At 36.7% G+C, this 27908-nt stretch overlaps 1 protein-coding gene across 3 annotated transcripts in view; it reads right to left on the reverse strand.

Moving 5' to 3' along the window:
• The window catches only part of LOC126755217 (death-associated protein kinase related), a 130959-nt gene extending 110055 nt beyond the window's left edge, over positions 1 to 20904 (reverse strand). The window contains exon 1 of one of the 3 annotated variants that reach the window (XM_050467617.1): positions 20857 to 20904. The gene's annotated coding sequence lies outside the window, so the exon portion shown is untranslated. Of the gene's footprint in view, positions 1 to 20787 lie in introns of all 3 variants that reach the window. The other 2 variants (XM_050467619.1, XM_050467616.1) reach the window with 2 other exon arrangements.
• Positions 20905 to 27908: the final 7004 nt, after the last annotated feature.

A 27908-nucleotide genomic window follows, 5' to 3' on the forward strand; every position in this document is an offset into this window, starting at 1 on the left:
AATCGTTCAAATATATATGTATATATGTACAAGTATATGTATAAGTATTTTTATATGTATGTACGAGCATTTTAGTTAGGGTGGGCGGTGATTTTGAGGGTCGCTTTATTACCTTCAATTTGCTGATAAGCAACAAATTTGATTAAAAACATATTTATAATTAATCATTAGTTGAAGTTTGGTTTCAGATAACGGGCGTATATACACCAATATATGTGAATACATATGTACATATGTATGTATGTTCATACTACATAATATACCTACCATACACAATAATATGGAATATTACTGCCAGTTTTGATATAGTGGGGTAATGACATAATCTTCTGCAACGATTTGTTTAGTAAAGGAGGCAATACACTTAGAGAAATCATAAATTTTTCACAAATACAAGGAAAAATTAAAAAAAAAATTATTTTGCATTTATCATTAGAGTTAAGTTAATATTTAGCGCTAAGACTAAATTTGGAGCTACTCCGAAAAGCTCTGAAAATCTGAAATTTTCTACAATGAATTACCAATGTAATATTATACATATGTATATAGTGAAGATTTAGCGGAAAAATGTGTTTCGGAGTTACTCCGAATCACACCGAAAATGTAAAAAGATACCCAAAATCGGTTTGTTTTAATGTCATAACCTTTCACAACTATATTTTAACAGTAAAACTAAATTCGGAGTTACTCCGAAAAACTCTGAATATGTAAAATATCTGAAATTAGGTTTTTATAACAATATAATAAACAATAATTGTTATTACTTCGAATAACTCCGAAAATGTTGATGTACTGGCAAAATCAATTTGTTAATATAAATTTTTTCCAACTATGTACATGTTTTATAAAACCGTTAAACTGTTTTGGTAATCTTTGATTTTTCAAATAACGGTGAATAATGAAGTATTGAAATATGAGAATACACTTTGTTAAAGTCAATGAATTTTATGAGTACTACATACATACATAGTACATATATTAATTTTATGTAATTTTAGTAAAAGTAAATCATAGCATTTTGTAAACTCATTAATTATCGGCTCACTTATAATTAATGCCAGAGCAGTTTCTTTAAAAATGTTAAAGTCTGCGAACTCTATCCGAAAAGCAATCAGAAAACATAAATAAGTCACAACTATTCAAATACGGCGGCGAAGAATTGATAAGGATTATGCATTAGCTTCTTTGTAGAATGGGATCAGGTGAAAGCATATCCGTCATGATTGGAATTTAAGTCAGCCTCGTTCAATACACAAAAAGAGATACCTCACAATCTGCGCTAACTACCTTGGGAAAAGCCTCCTCAACATCGCATATTAGAACCTTATAGCCTAGCCTACTATGAGAAAAAGTAAAGCCCACTGTCAACAAACTGATTGGATTTTATCAGTGTGGCTTTTGATTACGAAAATCAGATTCAATATTTACATTTTCCAATATCGGATTGGATATCAAACCAAACACATTTGTGTTCATTAAAACTTGGCTTGAAGAAGTAAGGACTTTAAATTCCAAATATTGAAATTTGATGAAAAATCCGAAATTATTTTCACTACCACACACAAAATCTGAAATCCATTCCATTAACAATCTGAAAGCATTTTCGTTTTAAACTTTCTGAAATTCCATACAAGCTTTTAATTAATTTAGCTTTAAGCCAACCCATCAACGAATAATTATTTTATTTAATCCGACGCGAAAATCACGCCCCTCAACAGTTTAGCGTCATGACCTTTTTCCTTTTCGGCAACATTTTTTCGTTTATTTATTTGCCACTTCATGCGAATGGCGAGTGGAAAACAGTGAAATGATAAAAAAGTAGCAAAATATATATTTACACAACCTTCGTCAGGAAATTTAAAAATCTACATGCCAACAACTACAACAACATACGCCATTAACCTTGCACGAAATGTTGCTTTGGGGAGCTGGCGGCATTCATATTTATTAATTCTGAAAAATACGAAAAATGAAAGTGCGAAAAAGTGGCGAACATTTCAATGAGTGAGCGAAGGCGTAAATGCGTGTGAAAAATCAAAATGTGATGCCTATTTTCCCAAATGGGCGAATTGTTGTGGTTCAGCGTGGTGCTGCAGAGCAACAAAAAATTTATTTTTTTTACTTCACATTGTGCCCCTTGACACTTGGAGTATGTTTTTCCACTTGAAAGCTTAGAAAACATTGGCAGGGGGTGCATGTGTAAGTGGGATGGATCTGCTCCATAGGTGGTTGAACTTGAATGTGTTTATTTCTGTTCACAAATGGCTTTAGGCGGCATTGCATTTGAAATCTGCTTATTGTGCTGTTACTTTAAAAGTTCTGGAAATGTTTTTGTTGTACTTTTTATTTATTTATGGTGTTAATGATTTTTGACAATAGTAACTCTGAAATTTTCATTTTACTCAAAACAATATATTAGCTAGACAAACAGAACTTATTTACTATTAAAGGAGTAATTATTTGGCGGAATCTGCCTTGTCGGTATTTAACCGAATAAAATCATAAAGTAGGCATTACGTGATGTTTTATTGATTTGTATTATTAGTTCATGTATTCTTCTTTTAAAATTAGTAAAAATTAAACAAATTAACTTACTAAAATATTATATAAAATTAAATATATGAAGAACTCCAAAAATCTGGTGCGACAAAACAAAAGCACATAACTAAGAATTTACATTAATTGTTTGTCAAACGGTTTTTAATGATCAAAAATGTTGGATATGTGTAGTTATTACCTAATTAGAAAAATATTAATGCATATTCAGTTGCAGTTCGTCATTCAGTACGGTTGGTTGTATGTTAAAGAGAAAGATATTTCAATGGCTCGAAATAAGTATTCTGTTCATTTTAGAAAAAAATTTGTTAAGGATTTTAAGAAAAGAGAATCGGTTATGACTATTGCAAAAAAGTTTGGAATAAATCATCCTAATGTTTCCCGAACATTTAGCTGATTTGGCAAATCAAGCTCTTTGGTTACAGCGCATAGAGGTAGACGGCCGTGGAGAGCAACCGAACGAGAGGATAAGGGAGTCATTCGGGCAATAAAAAATTACCCTTTTATATCGGCAATATCTATTGTAAGACAATTACGGTTAAATATATTACAGAGATCCATACAACGTCGAGCTGTCGATGGGGAATTTTCATGCTACCTGTAGCAAGTTATTGCAAAAAAGCCGTATTATTTATTTAAAGAACAGACTGGCGTGATTGGAATTTGTGAGGATGCACATAAATTGAGCGATTACCAAATGGCAAACTGTACTTTTTTCTGGCGAATCGAAGTTTAATATCAAAGATTGAGATGGGCTGAAGCTGGTAGGCAGACCGAAGGGACAACGCCTAAATCAACGTTATAAAACAAGCGCGGTGAAACATGGTGGAGACAATGTACTAGTGTGGGGTTGTTTTCCAGGGAATGCAATAGGATAAATTCATCATATAAACAGTATAATGGACAAATATAAGCATAAAAATATTTCTCAGAATATTAATGCTGCCACATGTTGCAGAAGAAATGGCTTTAAAATGGAGTTATCAACATGACAACGACCAGAAACACACTGCTATTTGTGTAAAACAGTGGTTTGTTGATAACAGGAATGAGGTTTTGAAGCGACTCGCACAATCACCTGATCTCAATCCCATAGAGAACCAATGGTAAATTGTAGATCGAAAAATCAGACTTGAGAATTGTAAAAATAAGGCCGTTTTATACATTCAAGTGAAGGTAGCATGGAAAAGCATTTCCTGGGACACATCAAATAAATTAATTGAGTCCATGCCTAGCCGATGTGCAACTGTATTGAAAAATAAGGGATACGCAACCAAATATTGAAAGACATAAATTTTTCAATCATAAAACCATTTCGTGCTTTTGTTTTGTCGCACCAAATTTTTGGAGTTTTTCATATATGGTATTTTATATATTTTTTTAATAAGTTAATTTGTTTAATTTTTACTAATTTTAAAAGAAGAATACATGAACTAATAATACAAATCAATAAAACATCACGTAATGCCTAATTTATGATTTTATCCAGTTAAATACCGACAAGGTAGATTCCGTGCTTTAGTTTTGTCGCACACTGTATCAATAAAAATACCGTTTGTTTTTGTGCGTTTTTTGGGTGCTAAAGCAAAAGGTGGTAATAAATGGTGCCGAAGAAAAATGTTTGTAGAGTTTTTGTGTGAAATTTTTGATATTGAAATATATTAAACAATAGTTAAACTGTTTTTTTACTCTAATTTAAAAGTTTCGAAAAATTTGTAAGCTCAAAATTTTTAGTTATAATCGGCTAAATAAACTTTCACTATCTTCTTAAATATTCTTTCCACCTATTTTGTTGGTTATTCGTATTCCATGAAATTTTCGGAGTTATTCGGAGTGACTCCGAAAAAATTATTTGGTGCTTATAAGCTAGTGGTGGTCGTCACTGAGTTCTTTCAAGCCATTTCAACCTTTTCAGCAACCAAGCTTTATCGTTTTGGTAAAATAAGCTCTAACTTCACAAATATTCTAATTACCTGATTTGTTCGTTTTTCGTTTTCTATTACATTTTCAGAGTTATTCGGAGTGACTCCGTAAAAATAGTTTATGCTTAAAAGCTACCGGTGTTGGGTACTGTGTACAGATTTACTGGTAATTTTAACTTTTTCGGAAATCAAACTATTTCATTTCAGTAAGCTAAAATAAGCTCTAACTTCATAAATTATCTGGATACCTATTTTATTCGTTTTTAGTATTCTATTTAATTTTCGGAGTCATTCGGAGTGACTCCGAAAAATTATTTTAAGCTAATAGCTACCGGGCCTCGTTGCTGGATGCGTACAATCTAACACGTTCTATGAATATAAGAATCCTAAAAATTAAATAAATAAGAAAACAATATAAATTTTGGGTTTGAAAACTTTTACGCAAATACTTTCATTGATCGTTATGTGTGATATGTAGTACATATGTAGTAGTTGTTAGAAGTGGCATGTTTTCCGATATCCACTGATGCTACAACTTTCATTTTTATATTACACTTTTGGTGGCTTAGAGATCAATATATAACTACACATTTGAGCTTTTGTCAATTGTTAGTGGTTAACGTATAATTTATAGTAATTTTTTCGTTCTTTAAAAATTTTCGGAGTAATTCGGAGTAACTCCGAAAAAGATAATTTTGTTAAAAATTCAAAATGAAGTACAAACAAGAACTGTCTACTCTAATAAAACGATTCATAAACCCTAGTATCTCTATATATAAAGGATCCACCCTAGTACATAATAAGGAGTTGTTGGATATAACACACACTGCGAAACCCGATACTTCGGAAACCGATTTCCTCAACTTTGAAAGTACTGATTTTTATTCAAACCACCTTTGACTAACTTTTTCGCTTTAAACCGACTGCTGCAAATGAAGCCAGCTAGCTGAGTGTGCGTAGAGCATATGTTTGCCGATTTAGCTCTGTGTATGTGTGTGTGTTGCACGGTATCTTTGCGCATTTAACGCCACTCTAAAGTGCACAAGAACGCAAAGGAATCAATCACCTGGAAAATTCTTTGCAAAGCTCAGCCGAAAAAGTTTTACCGCTACTAACTTGCAACACTAAAACGCTGCATTCCCTCTCTCCCCGCATTACCGTGTTGCAATAGACTGACTTGTTGTTGTTGCTTTATATAACACATTTGTTTACTGGGCGATTTTGTGCATACGCCAATTGCAACTGTGCGACGCTGGGACTGGCTGTGGTATGTTTTTGCATACAAGCATACATACAAACAGACATGTATATGTATATAAAGACAAACATACATACATGTATATGGAAACATGCACCTCGTCGCAACGTTTGCAGTGCAGCGCTCGAGAAATGCACCAACACAGCGTGTGCATTGATGTGCAAAGTGAAACAGAGAGGCAAAGAGCGGCAGAAGCATGTGAGTTGGTGTGAGGTATGTGTGTGTTTGTGCTGTTTTTTTAGTTTTTTTGTTGTTCTTGTAGGTGCAAGTACGCGTAAATTGCACTCAATTGCACATTTGCTCCTTTTTTCTATGCGAAAATTTGATTGTGTTTCTAAAATTTTCACACTTCTGATTCGGCTAGTTAATAAACGAGCGTATTTGTGCTTTATTTTGACGTCAGAATGGTAATCTTCAAAGCTTTTATTTAAGCAAACTGCTTTCTGTTTATTTGTTGAACTAATATTTATTAATACTGTATAATAATTAAAGGGCCATCGCTATTTATTTGCAGTGATTTCGAAAAGCTCCCACTCTCTTCTGTAAAATATGGGATTTTGGCGAAGTAAATATTCTACCTTCAAAATGTATAAATTAGACAGCTGTCCGATTGTTAGTTTGTGATTTATATCACATTGAGTGAAACAAATTTTGTGAAAGAAGTTTATAAAAAAATTTGTGCTGATAAAATTTAGCTTTTTGAGGAGGAAAAATATAGTTGAAACAAAAACTTGACATTATGACGAATTTCCATAAGTCCGATAAGTTTAGATGTGCTGAAATAAGCACCGAAGACAATGAACGCAGTGGACGCCCAAAAGAAGCTTTTAACCACGAAAACTTCAAAAAATTCCACAAAATAATTTTGGATGACCATAAAATGAACATTTTCGAAATAGTAGGCACTGTAAAGATAACAACTGAACGTGTAGCCTAAAAAAACAGCAGTCGGCTGACAAGGTTACGACATCTATATTTGGGGATGCGCACGGAATAATTTTTATTGACTACTTTGGAAAAGGAAGGACCATTAATAGCGACTATTACATGGCGTTATTGGGCTACATTAAGCACGAAGTAGTCGAAAACCTGCCGCATTTGAAGAAAAAGGAAGTGCTGCTCACTAAGCCAATGCGCCGTGTCACAAGACGATGAAAAAGATGGCAAAAATCTGTGAATAAGGGTTCAAATTTCTTCTGCATCCACTCAAATCTAGCCCCCAGCGACTATTCCCTGTCCTCAAAAGAATGCTCACTAGGAAGACATTTCCGTCGATAGATGTTTTGAAGCAAAGGCCAAAAAATTGAGGCTTACTATTAGTAAATGATAATCTAGCTTATTTTAGCTTTGGAATGTGAGATGTGAATGAAATGTCCAGTCTTTAGTCGGTCCAGCGGTTGGGACGGGATATCTTCCACGGCTTACAGAATTGTATAATATAATATTTACAACAACCAATGAGACTGCTTTAAGAGTGTGAACGCGGCTTAGGCCACCAAAAAGTTGATTTAGTTGGACATAAGGAGAATAATATATGGATATGACCTATTACACTACGGCCTTCATTCGGCATTCCCAACATTTGGATTTGTTCTGTCAATACTTAGACTCGACTGAAGGATGCAGTCGCCCAGAAGCTGCCAACTTGGCCACTAAAAAAGGAATTCTGTTTCATTAGGACAATGCCAGTCCACACAAACCGATAGTGATCCACCAGAAGTCGATAGTGGTTCTTCAAAAGCGTCGGGAATTTGAATGAAAGGTTTTTATACATTCAGGTAGGTATGTATATTATGCACCTGACACCAAGTGACTTATCTATAATTATTAATAATAATTTTGCTGGTAAGAAAGTTTCCTCACGAGAAGATTATAAAAATCGATTGCTCCAGTGTTTTTTCTTACAAAGAGCTGGGTTTCTTGTGGGCCTTGTAACGTGTGTTTCCTTGGACAAGTGGTTTTTAATGACGCAATAATTTTTCCGCATTTGGTCATTTTGATCGGTGAATTTTTTTCGGTGAATACGTACAAAACGAGATGGCCACCGATGCCGATACCCGATCACAAGATAGTTTTATGCGGCGATGAAGCTCACTTCGGACTTCCACTTATAGGATGTTGATGTGAAGTACCTTTGGTTCCAACAAGACCGCACTACTAGCCATCAAGCCAACGAAACAGTTCATTGAAGGAAACTTTTGGTGAGCGCATTAAGCGATTTAAGACTATGTGAAGTCTGGTGGGTATGCAGATAATCCCGATATATAGAGTATAGAGAATATAGAGTTCTTAGAAATGGTTTGTATTTAGAAATTTGCTGCCTTTCATTCCTCAGCAATTAGTTTTTTATACTATCACATTTTTGAGAGCTTGCAAAATCTTAGATAACTAATTATTGGATTTTGTAAACATTATGAATGCTTATTGTAAACTTTTTATTCATCCTTTTGCACTTAAAAAAATTTTCGGAGTAATTTGGTTCTGTCTATATTATAAAAACAATTAATGAACTCTTGTATATAATCAGTAGTTGCTGGAATTGGCACACACCTCGAAATACGAATCTTGGGAAACACTTTCTGAAGCTTTGAATGTATAGACCGTTATTCAAACCATCTTTATCTAATTGTTGTATCACCTTTTATTCACCTTTTTGCAATTAAAATATTTCGGGGTGAAAATCCTATTTTTATGACAAAAGTTCTGTCCATATTATTAAAATGATTAATGTATCCTATCATAAAATAAGTAGTCGTTGGAATTGGCGCACATTTCGTAATCTGAATCTTCGGAAACACATCCCTCACTTCATTTCCTTCCTTTCACTTCCTTTAAAAGTACTGATTATTATTCAAACCACCATTAACTAACTAGACATTGTAGCGCTTTTTATTCGTCTTTTTGCAATCTAAAAATTTTCGGAAAAATTCGGAGTTCCTCAGCTTTGAAAGTACTGACTGTTCCTCTACTCAACTTTAACTAACTAATTGTTTTACCTTCTTTTATTCATCTTTATGCACTTTTAAAATTTTCGGAGTAATTTGGGTAACTCCGAAAATCTTATTTTTATTAAAAAGTTCAGACTATATTACTAAAACGATTCATATACGCTAGTATATAAAAGTAGTTGCTGGAATTGGCATACACTTCGAAATCCGAAACTTCGGAAACCCATTCCCCAGCTTTGAAAATACTTATCATTATTCAAATCATCTTTAACTAATTGTGGTACCACTTTTTATTTACCTTTTTGCTTTTTAAAAAATTTCGGAGTAATTCGGAGTCATTCCGAAAATATTTTTTGCTTACAAAATACTGAATGTTATTCAAACCACCTTCAAATAACTAAGAGAAAACACTTATCTTTATAATAAAGCTAAATTCTTGACCATGACATTAAATTATATGCGTTAAGTTTTCTTTTATAAATTTAATAATAACCAAAATGACTTATACATTTTATTTTTAAAACTCCGACGCAACGCGAAAAATCGTTTAAATTTTTCTAAATCACATTAATATTTAATTTCGCACAAAACCATTTCAAAAGTGATTCACCACAAAAACAACACTAAATTCTATTACAACGCATAGCTAAAAGCTCACCTGCCAGAACGAAGCACAAGCAAAATGAAAGAGTATAGTATACATAAATGAAATCACCTGCAAATCGTCAAAATAATTACACAAAAAGTGCTTTGTATGGACAGCAAAATGGCGCAGCGAATAGCCAAGCGGAAATACAAATTTCGCATTTATGTTGAACAATTTTCAATTCTGTACAAATTTTTTGTGAATATTTTTCGCTTTATGTAAAAGTGCCACGTAACGACGTCATCGGTGAATAGCGCAGAAAAATATTTGCGACGCGCCAAAGCGAAGCACAAAAACGCAATTTTTGACGAGTGAAAAACAAAATTATATAAATATAAGAGAAACATAAAGATTTTATATGTGCATAATTTTTAGATTTTTGTAGAATTTTGTAGTTTTGTATTTTTTTTTTCTTTTCTTATTTTTTTTTTTTTTTTTTGATTTGCTTTGGTTTTTGTAATTATATACCAGAGCATATACATAAATATTTGTGCGCGGAAAATATGCAAAAATTCACGAAAAGCTTGAAAACGCCTGTTTTGGCGAGCAAATGTTGGCAAAATTTCAAGTTTTTTATTGACATGTGGATTTTTGCAAATATTTTCTTGTTTTCACTGCGTTTTTTTTCTTTCGCTGCACAAATACATCGCTTTAAAAGGCCAAGTATGCCGCGTTGAGCATTAATTGTTTGCTCAAATAAATAAATCGGACGTAAAGCGCGAAACACATTTCGAACCGAAAATTTTGGTAATAAATTCAATGATTTGCAAGCGTTGCTCGTTATTAAGTCTATTCATGATGAAATGTCAAAGCATACTGAGCATCTTTCTCTTTGACACCATGTCTGCCATTTGTATCAATGAATTTCTCTTGGGCGGTATTATTCGGTTTATTTATGTGAAATAATCACGTTGCTTCACATACATTCACGCATACACACATACACACGTATGTACATGTGGCAAATATTTGTGTGACATGCGCGCGAATTTCGCAGAATTTTGTAATTTTTGCAATTCTCGACATATGATGCGTTTAATAATGGGATTTCTGATTTATTAGAATTTTGGACGATTATTTAAATTAATTTAGAAAAAGTTTAAAACACATTCGATACGAGAGGAATTTTCGAAAAAATAGTTTGATATCGATTTACATAAAGCAAATTATGTGTGTGGGCATGCGAAGAGCTAGACTGTCCCTAACCAAAATTAGTTCAAAGGCTAAAAATCTGCAAAGTATGGTCATGAGCTAAAAATATTTTCTGTATATCGAGTGGGTGTTGCGTTGTCTATACCAAGAATGTATCTTCAATAAGCCTTTTTTGAAAAAATACTCATCCACATGGAGGATAGCGTCATGTGTAGAAGTTCACGCAAGTGAGGAAAGTTCTTTGAGCGCAATTCTCTTGAAAGTGGTCAGAAAGGATTTTTATACATATGGCTCAAGTAGCTCACGGTCTTAGACCAAGTATCCTTTGGGTAGCCAATGAACATCCGTTTGAAAGCCAGCTAAAGTGAAAAGGCGAACCAGCTCTCCCCACAAAAGTAAAGGCGGATATCACCGACGTTCAAGAAGTGCGATGGATGGGACAAGAACTTAGACGATTAGGTCCTTGCGGGTCGTGGTAGGAGAGAGCGAGAAGGCGAACCAGCTCTCCCCACAAAAAAAAAGACAGATATCACCCACCTTCAAGAAGTGCGATGGATGGGACAAGAACTTAGACGATTAGGTCCTTGCGGGTCATGGTAGGAGACAGAGACTCCGTCGCCGATTACTAGTATTCTCCCCTTGTGGATGAACGTTTAGCCACAATCCGTATCACATCGAAGTTGTTAACATATCGCTGAGTTGCGCCCACGCCCCTACGGCAGAGAAGAACAATGATGACCAAAAATATCTTCTATGAGCGCTTGGATCGCTCCTATGAGAGCTGCCCCGCCACGATGTTAAAATCCTGCTTGGCGACTTTAACGCCAGGGTGGGCAAAGAAGATATCTATTATAGAACAAGCGGTAACTTCATCCCCCATTATGAAACATCTTTTAATGGGTTGTTGAGGCTGATCGAGTTCGCCGTCACCTGAAATATAGTTATCTGTGGTACAACATTCCAGCATAGGGAAGTTCATCAAGCTATCTGGCTGTCTTCGGATCGAATACCATGAAAAAACGCAAATCAGATGGTTCATGTTGTGACAGACGGAAGACATGTCTTCAGTGTTTTAGATGTGCGTTCGCTCCGAGGTCCTAGCATTGATTCGGACCATTATCTTTTTGCAGCGAAGATACGCACCCGCTTCTGTGCAGCAAAAAACACAAGGAAGATTCGACGTCCAAAAGCTGCAATCACAACAGACAGCCAAACGATTTTTTACTCGACTTGCACTCTTGTTTTCTGAGAGAATTCATAAGAACTTCGGTATAAGGCTTTTCAAGCTCCTTTCGTATAGCTGCAAGCGATATCATTGGTTTTCGGAAAGCGCAAAAGAATAGCTGGTGTGATTAAGAGCGTCGTGTCGCAGTAAAAAAAAGCAAACTACCTACCTCGCAACGTTACAATGCGTTCGGGATGGAATAGATACGAAACGCATTTGCAGACAAAAAAAGAGAGAAGCCGAACTGCGTGAGTACGAAGAGCTTAACAAGCTGGCTGTCAGAGGTAATACTCGAAAATTCTATGAAAATATGCGAGAACTAACAGAAGCTTTCAAAACCGGAGCATTCTTTTGTAAAAGCCCCAGAGCTAATCTAGTGACTGATGCCCAGAGTGTTCTAATATTATGGAGGGAACAATTCTCTTGCCTGCTGAATGGTAGGGAAAGCATAATACCAGGAAATGGTAAACCCGATCCCCAATCGATAACGACAGAGCTACGAGAGCCCTTTAACAGTAAACTATAAGGTATTCCTAAACAAGACAATACTTTCAAGACATAAATGAAAGCTGCTAGCTATAGCATACAACTCTCTTCGAGTATGCTCGGAATGTTGATTGCAAACTTTTGTTTTTTTATTATTTCAACAATATCTTTTTGCAATAATAAAAATATTTTACTTGTATACCATAGTTTTTTAACACTTCTCATTACTTCCTCCATTCTCGTAATTCCTTTCTTTGTTCTTAACCCTTATTGATTTATTCGCATGCAAACATAAAATTTAGTCTCCCTTAATTTTTTACTAGCACAGCCTTTTGCTCAATTGAACAAAAACCACAAGCTATGCGACTGGAGTTTAAAATTTCAACTGCTGAAATCCTCCTAGAGAATTATGGCTCTCAGTTATTCTTTTCGGCAGCGTTTTTTATATTTTGCCGAAAAGAATCGCTAAGCTTCCGCATCGCGCGCTGCGGACATTTAAAATATTATCCTTAATCCATGTGGAATTTATGACATTTAAAATTGTCAGTGGTGAGAAAATGGCGAAAAGTGGATATCAAAAAGGGTGTTTGTTTCGACGACCACATAAATAAAGTTGGGCAGTACTTTTTGCTATCATAGTACCAAAGTGATCAAATTGAAAGGTGAATTTTGTCCATTTCATCTCCTTCAAAGTAATACCAACCCGCTGCAATACACTTATGCCAACGAATTGTCCAGTCACCATAGCACTTGGAAAAACCCTCCGTCGTGATGGCCATCAGAGCCTTCTTCGATTCAGCTTTAATATCTTCAATTGCGTAAAAACGGTGTCCTGGGAGCGGTCATGTGAATTTGCTGAGTAGCCGGAAGTTACACGAAGGTAAATCGGGCAAATGCGGTTACGGCACAATATTAGTGGAAAATGTGGTGAAATGATCACGAAGAACCAATGCAGTATGAGATGGTGCATTATCGCATTTCTTTGTTGAATAAATTCAGACCTAGTAAAAATCGAAGAATTCACTTTTAGAGCCTCACAAAACGACGCGTATCTCAAATACTAATGAATATTTTGAAATCAAACTTCAAATGAATGTGAAATTTAGCATAGATGTCACTAACAGTACTACCAATCTACAGAAAAAAATTTATCGATTCGAGAAACACGCGAAGTATAAATTAAAAATTCACCTTTCAATTTGATCACAGTAGTATATACATATAAATTAGTAGATTTCAGAGCGGTTAATGAGCTTGCAAGAGGTATCTCGCCTAAAAAGTGATGTTTCGAAGGATTTTTCCATTTCCATTTTTTCAATATACCATATGTTTTATTACAATAAACTACTCTTTGATAATCACTGCAAACGGGAAAAGAAGAAGATTTAATAATAGTTACCCGGAATGCCGGAACCCTCTGTCATCGCTGCCAAGCATGAAATGAGATGGGCGGGACAAGGTTGCGCGAAACATTTACTAAAGCAACTTAATTGTGACAAGGTTATCATCAGATGGACAGCTTGACTTCTTGATTAAGAAAACATATTCGAAATTAACAGCTAATCAAAGATTTTCGCAAGATCAGCACTGATTGGGAAATGTCGAGCATATAAGGCTCCGCGTGTTGCATCATGGTTAACGTTAAATGACCTGCGGCCTCCACGACCTTTAGACCCCTACGGGCTTATGACCTTTTGATTCACCAGCACCTTGCTATGAACTGGCCGGAGCTCAGGGTTGGTGGTCGAGAAATGGCTGATGTGTTAATACCAAGCCTGCTTTCAGTCCGTTAAAACCCTGACAGGCCGCAGAGCACTTTCCTTTCCCGTCATCATTCAGCTGATATGGTAGGTGTAAGTTAAGATGACTCCTTCTTTGCGCTGGGTGGCTCTAAACGCATTGGCTCATAGGGGTGTGCGTCAACTCTCGCCTAGGCTTCGTAACCTTTAAGTTGAAGCTGTAATTGAATTAGAAGCCCCAAAAATTTTTAGCGCTCATAGGTCCTTCAGTTGTCTGCTTGCATTTTCCAACTGGCTGACAGAGCTTTATGGGAGCTTGGCCAACTAGATGTTTGTTAGTACTAGCGCAGCCTCAAGATCATTCAGACTCACGTTAATTGTAAGGAATATAGTAAGATTTTCACACTAAATTAGTTTAATGTATTCAATGCTCAATTGTTTAAAAATTTGCTTTAAGAAGAAGAAGGTACTATCAGACAACAGCTGCTTGTTGTTTGTTCCGCCATGCGACTTTAAGGCTGAAATATAGTAGCTTTTTTCATACCTTGGGACATCACAAATATCTTTTTGACATCATAAAGATCTATGAAGATGTATCTACTCTGTAAAATAGCTTATGTTGGTTCAGCCGCGGATCGTAACGCTCGCAAATATAGATATATTGTATTATATAATACCTATGATGCTCAAGCAAAGTAAAGAATCGTCTCGTGTTTATTGTTATTAAACAGAAATTATAAATCTTTCCGCACTATTTAGCTAAATGGCATCGGAGTGGTTCCAGTAAAATATTTGGGTATTTTAATCTAACCTTATATTTTTCCAGACTATTTACATGATTTCTTTTTCATTGGTACTGTTTTTTACGTGGCTGGTCCCAAATCCTGCGCACAACCCTGTGGAGGGGGTTTCAAAGCTGCTTTCGACAGCACGAAAAGGAGCTGCCTTTATGCCGCGATGTCTGAATTTGGTATCCCCGCAAAACTAAAACGGCTGTGTAAGCTGACGTTGAGCAACACCAAAAGCTCCGTCAGGATCGTCCGGGAAGGACCTCTCCGAGCCGTTCCAAACAAGGTTTCATACAAGGCGACTCTCTATCGTGAGACTTCTTCAACCTGCTGCTGGAGAAAATAATTCGAGCTGCAGAACTCGTATGCCGATGATATTGATATAATCGGCCTCAACACCCGCGCCATTAGTTCTGCTTTCTCCAGACTGAACAAGGAAGCAAAGCAAATGGGTCTGGCAGTGAACGAGGGCAAGACGAAATATCTCCTGTCATCAAACAAACAGACGTCGCACTCGCGACTTGGCTCTTACGTCGCTGTTGACAGTCATAACTTTGAAGTCGTAGATAATTTCGTCTATCTTGGAACCAGTGTAAACTCCACCAACAATGTCAGCCTGAAAATCCAACGCAGAATAACTCTTGCCAACAGGTGCTATTTCGGACTGAGTGGGCAATTGAGAAGTAAAGTCCTCTCCGACGAACAAAAACTCTATAAGTCACTCATAATTCTCGTCCTGCTATATGGTGCAGAGGCTTGGACGATGACAACAACGGATGAGTCGACGTTGGCCCCGGCGAATATCGTATTCGATGGAACGATGAGCTATATGAGATATATGACGACATCGACATAGTTCAGCGAATTGAAAGACAGCGGCTACGCTGGACGAAAATACTCCAGCTCTGAAAGTATTCGACGCAGTATCTGCCGGGGAAAGCATAGGAAGAGGAAGACCCCCACTCCGTTGGAAGGACCAGGTGGAGAAGGACCTGGATCCGCTTTGAATATTCAATTGTCTCTACGTAGTGTAAAGAAGAAACGACTGGCGCGCCGTTGTTATCTCGGCTATAATAGCGTAATATTTACATGATTTTGCTTGTTCGATTCGCCCCTTTTAACAAAGCACGAACTATTTAAAAATTATAAGGGTCACATTGGAGACTATTAAGCTAAGGTGATGATTTGAATGCTGATCGGTGCAAATTGTTTTGAAAATTGCCATCTATATACACGACAGATAGTGTAAGCTGTTCAGTGTTTGCAAAGCCTCTTACACTGATCGCTCGTTATTTACCCACACTTCTTTTCATTAAGACAGACACATGCTCTTTCTCACACTATATTTTCAACAAGCTTTTCGGGAATTTTTAGCGTAGGTCGTTAAATCGGAAGTGGCCAATCAATTCATTCATTAAAACTCACCTAAATAATCTGTTTAACAATGAGATCAATGAAATTGCCGAGCATTTACGCAAGTGATTAATATTTATTTGCAGTTAAAGTAAACTAAACAAATGTGCAAAGAGCGCCGAAGGAGCAAAGAGACGCGCAGTAAAACAGAAAGCAGAAAGAAAAACAACAAAAAAATAAAAATAAATGCATAACGGTAAAGGCACATATATATAAGAGATAGAGCATAAGATTGCCTGAATTTAATTTACGCCTTACCTTTTACTGCCGAGATTACAACAGGAGCAACAGCAGCAATTCGCGCAGCTAAAGGCAGCAACAACAAAGTGCAATAACGTGGCTACTGAGATATATATGTATGTACATATACTGAGATATATATGTGTGTGTTTGTGGTTTGGCAAGCAGCTTGTTGAGCGTAGCGCTCGGTACGCGCGGCAACTTGTAAACAGCTCAATCAGCGGCGCGGCGAAGGCACGCGATGCGAGCGCGGCATCGCAATAAGAAATTGCCATCGTGGAAAAAATAGACAGATAGTGAGATGGAAGCAGCGCAAGACAACAGAGGAAAAACAGTGAAAATTTAGAAAATTGGAATGCCCGAAATAAATGCTTTCTAGCGCAGCGCTTGCTCGAGAGCTACAGAGCGCGCACAAGACGTCGAGTCGATGCAGCGCGCTGCTGCTGTTGCTGAAGCTGCAATAAATTTTGGACTAGAACATTTTAAGAGCTAATTTATAGCTAACGTGGTGCGCAAACGACAGACAGATTGGGCGCGCGAACAAACGACGAGCTGAAAAACCGTTGCAGATATGCGGTCGATGCGGCGATTGCAGCTGGAGGAGCCGGAAAACTAAGTGATGCACGGAAAATTTTGTTTGTAATTGCAATTACAATTTGAAGCAAGAATTTAATTGTTCAAAGCGCGAAGCAGACGCAGACGCAAACACTAGCGCACATATCTGTGCATTCACATACAAACGCGCGACGCGTCACGAGGCGCCAGTGTGGGTAGGCAATCAGCGCATGGTGGCGGGATGTTGAGAACAGCTCTTCCGGCTGTAGCTGCGGTTCGACGCTGAAACGCGCGTGTAAATTGTTGTGTGAGAAGCACCGCAAGCCTGGTAACTAGCCAAGCGCTAAATCGTGCGTTATTGTTGACCGACGGCCGACGCGTTGGTTGCCGCGTGCTTGTTGCAAGCGCAGATCGAAGGACGACACAAATTGCAGGCGACACTGAACTTTCGCGTGGTTACGCTAGCCACTGGGCAAAACGGCATATTTTATACAAAATTCAAACCAAAAAAAAAAATAATAATAAAAAAATAGTTGGCAACACTTTGTGGGGGCAATCACTGCACTTGCGGCCTGTGTGTGGTGTTGGCGCCATTAAAACTGCGGAATTTTTGTCGTAATTTTTTTCCCGTTTTATTTTTTTTCGCGCTTGTTTTTGTTTTCGGTGCTGCACACTGGTTTCTGGTTTCACATAGAAGGCCAGCCAGTAGATGCTGATTACTTTTTCATAGTAATGGAGAGTATCGTAGTTTTGTTGTTGTTTTTACACATACCTATTTAAAGATATATTGATTTTATTAAAATGAAAACTGTGTTCAGCGCTTTTTTCATATTTATTTTTTTATATAAAATATTTGTTTAATTTTTCTCATTTTCTATAATTTTATAATTCGGTTGATCATTTTGGTGAAATATTTGACAAGTTTAAAACAAAATAATAATAATAGTTAAATAAAAGGAAAATAAAAAAGAATTAAGAGAAGCAAGTATGGAAGAGCTAAGCTTCTGTTGTAACCAAATATTTTTACAAATTACGAAACACCCCAGATTGACCAATATACTAACTATAAAGTCAAGCGTGCTATTTTGGGCAAAAAATAGTAAGACATTTCAATTTAAATTTCGCGAAAACCCATTCTTGACAATTGTTTGTGGCGAGCAAGTGTTTCTTATTGGTAAAATTTATTCAAAGAGGATCGAGAACGCGTTGACTACGAACCACATCGAGGACGGCCATCAACATCAAATGATGATCAACATGTCAATAAAATAAAGGAAATTAAGCTTGAGAACTGACGATTAACAGTCAAAGATCTTACGGACATCATTGGAATATCGGAAGGATCAGTGAAAATCATTTTGGAAGATCATTTCAATCAATGCTTTCCAACTACAAGGAGAAACGTATTATTTATTACTAGCGATGACTCTTGAATCTATGCGTACGACCCGGAAATAGGCGATCAAACGGCCGAATATCGTGGCAAATGTGAGCCGAAGCCGAAAACCCCACATCAAAGCAGACCAAAATTAAGGCTATGTTGCCAGTTTTCTTCGATTATCGAGGTGTGGTGCACTCCAAATTCTTTGGTTCTAAAATAACTCAAATTTTACGAAAAAATGCGTCGCGGTAACACCTATGAAACGATGCTTTCCGACAACCAGGATGTCATGAAACGTATTATTACTGGCGATGAGTCTTGGATATGTATATGCTTACGACCCGTAAACAGACTAACAAGACGAAAAACCACATCAAAACAGGTTAAAAATCAAGGTTATATTGACAGTTTTCTTCGATTATTGAGTTGTGGTGCACTTCTTATTTCTTCCGACTGGCTAAACTGCTAACAAGGTATAACATTTGAATGCTTTGCGTCATTTGTGTTAATTATTCGTAAAAAAAGGCCAGAATTATAGGCCGGCAACTATTGATTTTTGTACACGGTAATGCACCGTCGCATACCGCATTGATTCTTCGTAAGTTTTTCGCTAAAATTTCAACCATTATCGTGTCACAACGACTGTATTCGTCTGATTTAGCTCTGTGTGACTTCTGGCTATTCAGCAAACTCAAACGACCACTTTGGAGAAACAGTTTTGAGTCAATTGAAGTCATTAAAGATGATAGATGCGGTATAAAGTCAACTGGAGGTTCTAATATACATATTTATATAGGTATATAGAGGGCTAAGGGAAGTATTGACCCAATTTCAACTATATTCGACACAGTGGCATACTCTTCCCGAAATTTAATAACAGACTACATTTCAAAGATTAGCTGATATTGGCGGTAAAAACTCACTGCACTGTATTGCGGTTCACACATTTGACGTCTGGGTCTTTGACATTTTATAGTCCGATTTTGAAAAGTTTTGGACGTAAGATGAAATAACTTGAGGACTCTATTTATGTAACATTTTATGCCCATATATTACTTATAATTGAACTTTGTACCATAAAGTAAAAGAATGAGCTTGAATTTAAAGCTTTGTTACATAGAAAGCCAGCGTGGTCATTCGCTTATGCTCATCTTCACAGTATATTATGGGAAAATATGGGTAACCTCATATACCAAATTTGGTGGAAATGGGTTAAGTAGATCTTAAGATATAGCTTTTCAGAGGTAGGCGGTGCTACGTCCTTGCCCAATTTTCATACCTACTCCTTCTCTTCCATCTTGGTTGTGAAATTTAATGTCTGTGGCGGATTTGTTCAGTGAGTTCTCGCAGTTTACGGTAAAACCGTTAAATGGGGTAGTGGGTCATTATCTGATTTCTTCGTTTTTCAAAGCATATTAAAAAGTGCGTCTTTTCGGCAAGTTTGTTTGATATTCACAATTAACTATTCTCGAGGTCGGGCCTCTACTACAACTTTTGAAAAGTGTTTAGCCAACAAGTGTCTCTTTCTATTGCGATCCCACACATAGTCACACGGATTTCAATTCGTCTCGTTATCCCGATCATTTTTATACATATATTTTGTTAAAGAAACAAGAAAAAAATTTTTAATAATTATTATTTTTTGTTAATTTTTGTCTTTAAATTATATAATTTAATATATTTATTTATATTTTGTTAAAGATTTTTTCTAATTCATAATTTTATTATATATTTTTTTCAATTTAATAAAACTCAATCCTTACCAAATTAAAAAAAATTAAAAAAAAAAATTTAACCAATTTTTTTTCCAAACTAATTTAAAAGAAATTAGTTTAAATTAAAATACTTAATTTTTCTGAAAATTTAGACATTTTTATTATTATCCGATTTTGAAAGAAAATTAAGAAAAAAATATAGTGTTAAGTAAAAAAAAATTAAAATAAAAAATAAAATTTAAAAAATATTTTTTATATTTTAATTTTTTTTAAATTTTATTTTTTTATTATTTATTTTATTTTTTTTTTACAGTTTGTTTAGAATATGATTTTTTGATTTTTTTAATTTTGTGTAGAATATTTAGAAACATTTTTAAGTTCTCAAAGTATTAAAAATTGTTTTTAAGTTTTTTTTTATTTTCTTTTAATATTTTTTTTTTAATTTTGTCTTCACATTTTTTATTTATATTTTTGCATGAATAATTTATTATTATTATTTATATATTCATATTAAAATTTATCTTTTAAAATTATTAATAATATTTAGCTTTTGCTCCTTTATGGTCGTTTGTTCCTTCACGACGTTCTTTTTAATTTTCTATATTATTTTTTTTTATTATGTTCTTAATTTAAGATTCAAAAATTTACTAACTTATAACGTTTTTTGTTTGTATTTTTTGTTTAAATTGACCGTTTACGGGTTTTTTCGAAAAATTCATCATGTGTTCAAAAAAAAACTTTCAACAGTTTATTATATATTTACTTGTAGTTTTGCTTAATTTTATTATTATAGTACACTTTAATTAAAAAATTAAGTTTCGTGTTTTGTTACTTAAAAACCGCACTTCAATTGCACCGCGTGTTCTGCTCTCTCGTTCATTAGCCGCACAACTAAATTGGAATTTCGAATTTTCGAAATTAATGCTAAAACTGTTTATGACGGCTGCCAAGCGATGCTTGCGTGCCTGAATGTGTGTGTATGTGTGTGTTTGTTGCATATTGACTTTGGCTGGCGGCTGTGATCTGCCAAAGCAGTGGCTGCCGTTTGGGGCGGCAGTGGTTGTTGTTGCACACTTTTTTGGCTTGAGATGGATATGTTGGTGTATACATATACAAACACATTTCATTGTGGCTGTGGCAGCATTTGTTCGAAGTCGATTTTCGCTGTTTTCGTGGCTGTTCTCTCTCAACTTGCTGGCTGCCACATTTTGGCAAAGAGCCGCGAAATCTCTGCTTTTATTGCCAATGCTTGCAACTGGCCCAAAAACACTTTTCTCGACAGTAATACTACATATGTATGTATGTACATATGCTCCAATGCGACATTGACATTTAGTTGTGAAGGACAAAACGACAAGCAGATAGCGGTACTAAGTTCAAGGTTTTCGCCATAGCAGCCACTTGCCAAGGGTGATGCGACGCGGTGAGGGCGAGAAAAGTTGTGGAAATTTAAGTAAAAATATTTAGTTTCTTGAATTTTGATTTTAATGCATAGAGAAGCTCATTGTTGAGCCAAATTCTTAGAATTCTGTTTTTTAGAGATCTCCATAAGTAATACTATCCTATGGAATCACAACGAATTTAACTAATAAACGAATAACAGAATTTGTCTCAAATTTTTTTTTTTTAACCATATTTCGTGTGCGGAATCATTGCGTATGTTGGAAAAGGCTTACGTGGATTTAGTTTCACAAACCTACGCTTGTTACCAAGTCTTCAAAGATGGTCGAGAGATCGTTGTAGACATACCCAGTTCTGGGCGACCTTCGACATATTCCAGTGAAGAAAATATTAAAAGAGTGAAGTAGATGGTGCTTGAAAATCATTAGGCAAGTGTTAGAGAGATGGCAAGCGAGCTCGACATCTCTCGCGAGTCCGTTCGAAGGATTTTGGTGAATATTTTAGGTACGAAACTTGTTCTCGCTCGACTCGTCCCGATAAAGCTGAATTTTTTCCAGAAAGAGTAATGTAAACAGGTGGCTTTGGACATGCTTGATCATGCGAATTCAGACCCCACAATTATGGAGAGCATTATAACTGCCGATGTGACACGGGTTGTGAGTTTGACATGCAAACAAGTCAACAGTCGGAATGGAGGGTAGAAAGCGAAACGAATCCAAAAAACCACGCCAAAGCCGCTCAAAAATCAAGGTGATGCTCATTATTTTCTCGATATTCGTGGCATGGTGCATTATGAACTAGTTCCGGAGAGACGTACGGCCAATAAGGAGTTCTATTTGGTCGCATTGAGGTGTTTGCGTGAGAACATTTGTCGAAAACGGCCGGCATTGTGGAAGAACAATTCATGGATTTTACACGATGATAATGCACCATCGCATCGAACCACGATTGTCACCGAATTTAAAGCCAAAAATGCAATGAATGCCTTCGATCAACAACCGTATTCACCAGATTGGGCTCCGTGTGAATTTTGCTTGTTCTCCAAACTGAAATTGCTGCTCCGTGGAACTCGGTTTCAGTCGATCGAAGAGATAAAACAAAATTCGTTGAAGGAGCTGAAAGCCATCCCAAAAACTGATTATGAAACGTGTTTCGGGGACTGGAAAGATCGTTGGCATAGGTGTATTACATGCGGTGGAGATTGGTTTGAAGGCGACAAAAGAAATATTGATAAATAATTTAACATTTTGGGTTTTGTTTACAATTTCCGGGTAATCTTTTGTCACAACGTATGTCCTGAATTTATCTAAAAGTCTTTTTAGTACCTATTCATATCGCATTTACACTGAAAATCGCCTAAATTTAAGAAGATACTGAAATGTATGAGAGAAAAAATGTTAGATTATTACTTGAATCTAGAAAGACTTCCCAGCGAAGTAGAAGTAAGAAGTTTGTAGTAAAAAATTCTCTCTCATGAAAGGTAGGATTGGCAACAATGTTTTTGGATGGAATTAAGAAAGAGACTTTGCCCTTTTATATGAGAGTTGTTCCTAATATGATAAATTTTGCTCTAATTCTCTACAGATGAGCATAAATATAAAACAAATAAATATTATAAAAATTTACTCTTTTAATTGAGGAATTGTAGAGAGTAAAATATATTCGCCTCTTTTCTCTTTTCTTTCTCTCTCTCTCTCTCCTTCTAAAATACGTCAAGAAGAGGAATTTAAAAATTAAATTTCGAAACAAACTAAATTGAAAGAATCTGCCAATTTCACCTTAAATGAGAAGCGTGTTCGAAAACTCTTATACAAAATGTTGCTTCCGCTTGTCAGTTTGGGAGAATCGAACACATTGCTTAGTAACTACTTGCTACAAAATCAATTTCGAATTATTTAGCAGCACAAAACGGAAAGAGAAACTTCACGGCTACATGAAAGAAATAGTTTTTTTTCAATTGTAGTTTAATTGTTGGCCTATTTTTATATGAAAATTAATTTATCTTGCTGAGAGAAACAAGTGTGCGTGGATGGTTGTTTACCGAAAGAGCGCGGTCAAAGAGCCATACTGGGCGATCAGAATATGCAGAGGCTAGAGAAAGAAGTATAAAGAAAAAATTTCAGCTTCTGCTGCCACGAAGCTAGCATACCCTTCACAGGTGAAAGTTTTCCTTCATTTTGTATGGCAGCCATATGCTATAGTGATCCAATCTAAATAATTTCTCGGGAGATTGTAGCGCTGCTTCTTAGCCAATACAAATTTTTCTTTAATTTCCATTCCCGCCAGCTGGGTGGGATGTCTGAAGGTATGCGCTTCCAAGTGTTTAATTCTTGAACAGTCAAGAAGTAAACGTTGAATTGTTTCCACCTCATATTCTTCCACACATACTGCGTGGATACGGAATAAGGCAATTGCCCCAAAACTGGGGAAAGGCTAGCTTTACTGTTGGCAAAGACATCACTAGATCTCTTGCGATCGATCTTGAGCTAAAAGGATTTTGCGACAGTGTATGTACTGATTGTGGCGCAAGCTTCCGTGAAGCCCAGCTATTTAGTAGTAGAACACAAGAGAATACGGGAGCACTCCCACACTACCGATAGCGGTTGTGGGGAGCCTTTTCTTGCTAGCTTTACAATTCCTGCGATTCCGCTGTGATCTGGCACCCATACCAGTTTTATCACACAGACGCTCGATTCTATTGGTAGCGCGATTAGATACTCTTTGACCAGCCCTGAACGCACTGTTCAAGGTTAGTATCGCCGCTCTACTATCTGAGTGGATGGCCACTTCTATGAAGCTGGCTGCACTTCGGAGCAGTAAATCTACTGTTACCGTACTAGCTGCAACCGCGGCCTGAAAGGCACTGAAATAGTCAGGAAGTCTGAAACTTGAGTTGATAGAGAGCTCCTGATACTAAACCCCTCCACCAATCTTCCCCCAAGCTTTGACCCATCCGTAAAGTATCTCACCCACAACTTCCACGCCGGTGAAAGAGTAGAGAACGAGCCGCCAGAGTTCGATTTGGCGAGTCCATGTTCCAAGTGATCTGGTATGAAGTCAAAGTAAATAAGGATCTCCAAATGTTCAGACACGTGTTTTTATGCAAGATGGCGTAAAGTGCTATGGTTGGAGTGAAGCTGAGGGCACCAAACAAGCTGATGAGCGTCGCCCATTTAACGTTCTCGAGTTTCTTTGCAAGTGTCTACTTTTCTGGAGCCCTTCACCATATAAAGACTGCAAAGAACTATGGTGTCATAGAGCCAGAAGACCACTTTCGGCGAGAGACCCCACCTTTTGCCAAAAGCAGCCAATTGATGCTTTTTTCGCTCTCTCTTCGATACTCGGCTTCCATGAAAGCTTTCTATCCAGTGTGAGCCCTAAATATTTCACTGTATTTGCTGGTCGCAGACAGATGTCTCTTACCGCGATCTTGTATCTTCTAGTGGATAAAACCATTTCGGTCTTATTGGCGTTGATGGCGTCACACAAATATGCCCATCCATAAGATTTTCAAATATCTTTTCATTCATGCAATTCATCAACTCACCACAAAAGCAAGCTTATCCAGATCAAATGTTATAAATTAAAGAACCAAAACTTAAAAACACATGAAAAGCTCAACTAAATACTTGTAAGGATTTAAAATAAATAGATTTTTAATATATTTGTGTGTGTCTTTTGAGTTTTCTTTAGCAAAAGAATTAAAGTAAAGATAATATGTGGAAGTTTAAGCACAGTGGATAAAACGGTTGTGCATCACTTGAGTTATCTGACCTAAGGTGGTTACATGCAGACCAGTTTTGAGCCTAAGCCTTCTAAGTACCAAGTGGAGATCTATTATGGACATACATACTGAAATAATCTGACCGGATTTGCCAAGGAGCTGCTTCGCAGGAAAGAAGGCGTAGGAAAAGAGAGGTATTAGCAATCTCAGCAGGTTTAAATATGTAATAAACCTCCTTAGGGACAAATTCAGGCTACTATCGCATTCTACATTTTCTACTGCAAACTGAAGAAGCACTTATGTATATATTATGAGCTTCTTGGGCAAACTGCGGGTTATGCAACAGAGAGTTTGAAACTCTAGAACACCTGCTAATTGACTGCATAGCAGTCTGCAGACACAGGATAAAGGCCCTCACATCGCCTCCCTATTTGGCAACATCGATCCCAGGGCCCAGGGCCCAGCCCCAAGCAGTATATTGGACTTTATCAATATACTGGGGCTAGGTGATTTATGAGAGGGCACAATATATCTAAGGTCGCGGTGCAATCCTTGTCTATTTATCTTATCTTATCTTGGGTCCGACAAGAGTTTTAGCCCTACCGCTTGATTGTCCATTGAAGAACGTCTTTGATTGCGGCAAGATACTCTTTGCTAAAGACAAGTAGTCATCAGATATTCTACGTTCTACTTAAGAAAAGAAAGATCTTACTAATGCCTGCTTAGCGCACTCTAGTTCCTTGGTTCAGTGCAAGAACGCAACATGGCAACGAGTACCTAGCTTCTTCTTAATCCGATAGGTAAATGTGCTTCTTAGCTCATTTGCGAGACCATAGGTTTTATAGTTTACAGCGATATTAGTGAGGTTAGACACTTCTTGACTAACTTTTGGAGTAGAGTTGGCGAGCTCAACGCTTGTCTTGCCCCTGTTATTGCGAAGTGAATGCTCCCTATAAGAAGCTGCAGTTTGGAGAGGTAAGTTTTCTTCTTTACTGGCGAAGACATCGGTGAACTTCAGTTTTCACTTTAATGGCGCAGATTATGAAGCCCTTTTTTTGTGGATTGGGCAGATCAAACTTAGGTTCAAAGCATCGGACATGCTTTCATCGGACCATATCTTGCAAAGAAGCTGATTCATGCTCGGCTGGTAGTCCATCGGTTCCTGTCGTTTCCTGGTTCTTCAGGCAGGTAATTGCTATTCGAACTTTATTATAGTCGGGCATCTACTTAATCGTCATCGATTAGGGAATCGGGCACGACATCTCCAGATGTTACACTTTCACTGCTGTTCAGCAGGCTGGAAAAGTGTTCCCTCCTTAACTTCAGTAAGCTCTGAACATCAGCCACTAGATCACCACTTTGGGTCCTACAAGAGTATACTCCGGTCTTGAAACCTTCTGTTAGTCACCGCACTGCTTGGAGAACACCACAGTAGTCCATTAGCTTCAATTGAAGTTTGACGGAGAGTTCTTTACAGAAGATTCCCCCTCTAAAAAAACAGCTCACAGCGCTATTGGTAATCTTACCAAATATTGTAACGTAGTGGCTTAACTCTACGAAGCGAGTCATCCTCTCTGCCATTTTATCCAAAACATATTCAACATAAAATTCTAAAACGCACACCTTCCAGTCTCCACTGGGTTACGGCACATGCTGTAAGCCTTTAAATACAGTTGCACTCAATTACCACAATGTTGCCAGCCGCAGGCTGAAGACTGCTTACCGGATTAAAGGCAAATACACACCAACTTATAAACGTTGACGTAGTCTGCTCCTTGGTGTCTTCTTAATTTCATCCTCTTCACTTTTAATTTCCTTTCAGCTACTTAGCGACACTCAATGCATGCCACATTGCCGAAAAATTTAATTTAATCCGAGCAACAACAAAAAATTAGTTATTTTTAATATAATACTTCTTTCTACAAAGTAAGGATAAGAAGGTGTTGCGTTGTTGGCGTTGGTGTTGGTTGTGTGAATTAATTTGTGGTTTTAATCGCCAGGATCTCATATGCAAGTGTGTAGTTGCGGTAGAGTGCAGACATGAGCCAGGCCACCGGATGCAGAGACAAGTACAAAGCCGCACAGAAATATATAGTATATACATACACAACCACCAGACCAGATACACAGACACACGGCTGCCAGTTAAGTGAATTAAATGCATACTGGGTTGAATTTCATTACGAAAATATTGCGAAGGCAAGTAAATAAAATAAATCAAGAAATATGTATGTGGAGTTCAAATGAAGCGCGAGTGAGCTACTTATTCACAAGGTGTTTTTGGCAAAATCTTTTGGTTGATGGAACTCAATTAAAAATAATAAAGAGAAAAGAAGAAGAAGAGCAAAGAGGGTTAATGTTTGTCGGTGAATGGGATATAAGAATATTAGCTTCTCGAGATGATTGAAGAAAATGAAAAACTGAAGTATTTAAAGTTGAAATGTCGCATTGAAGATATTGTAATATATAAAATGTATTTAGGAATGTGTTTTTCGAGAAGATATAAAACTCATGTATGTACTTTAATGTCTGGGCCAATAATGTGACTTTGGCTAATAGTTTGTTTCTAGGTTAGCAGTTACAGTTGTAAACTATACCCAACGCCTACTCTTTCGACCTCGCTGCGCACCCTGTAAATGTGAGCAACCCTTGTGTAAGATGCGGTAGCCAACCCGTGCGGAGCTTGGAGTGGCGGCTAAAAGAAAGGAAGCTTCAGCGGAGCCACTTTGACATCACTTCCAATGAAAAAGAAACATCAG

This window comes from Bactrocera neohumeralis, chromosome 4, assembly GCF_024586455.1.
Source record: "Bactrocera neohumeralis isolate Rockhampton chromosome 4, APGP_CSIRO_Bneo_wtdbg2-racon-allhic-juicebox.fasta_v2, whole genome shotgun sequence".
In the NCBI taxonomy this organism is placed as follows: Eukaryota; Metazoa; Arthropoda; class Insecta; order Diptera; family Tephritidae; genus Bactrocera; species Bactrocera neohumeralis.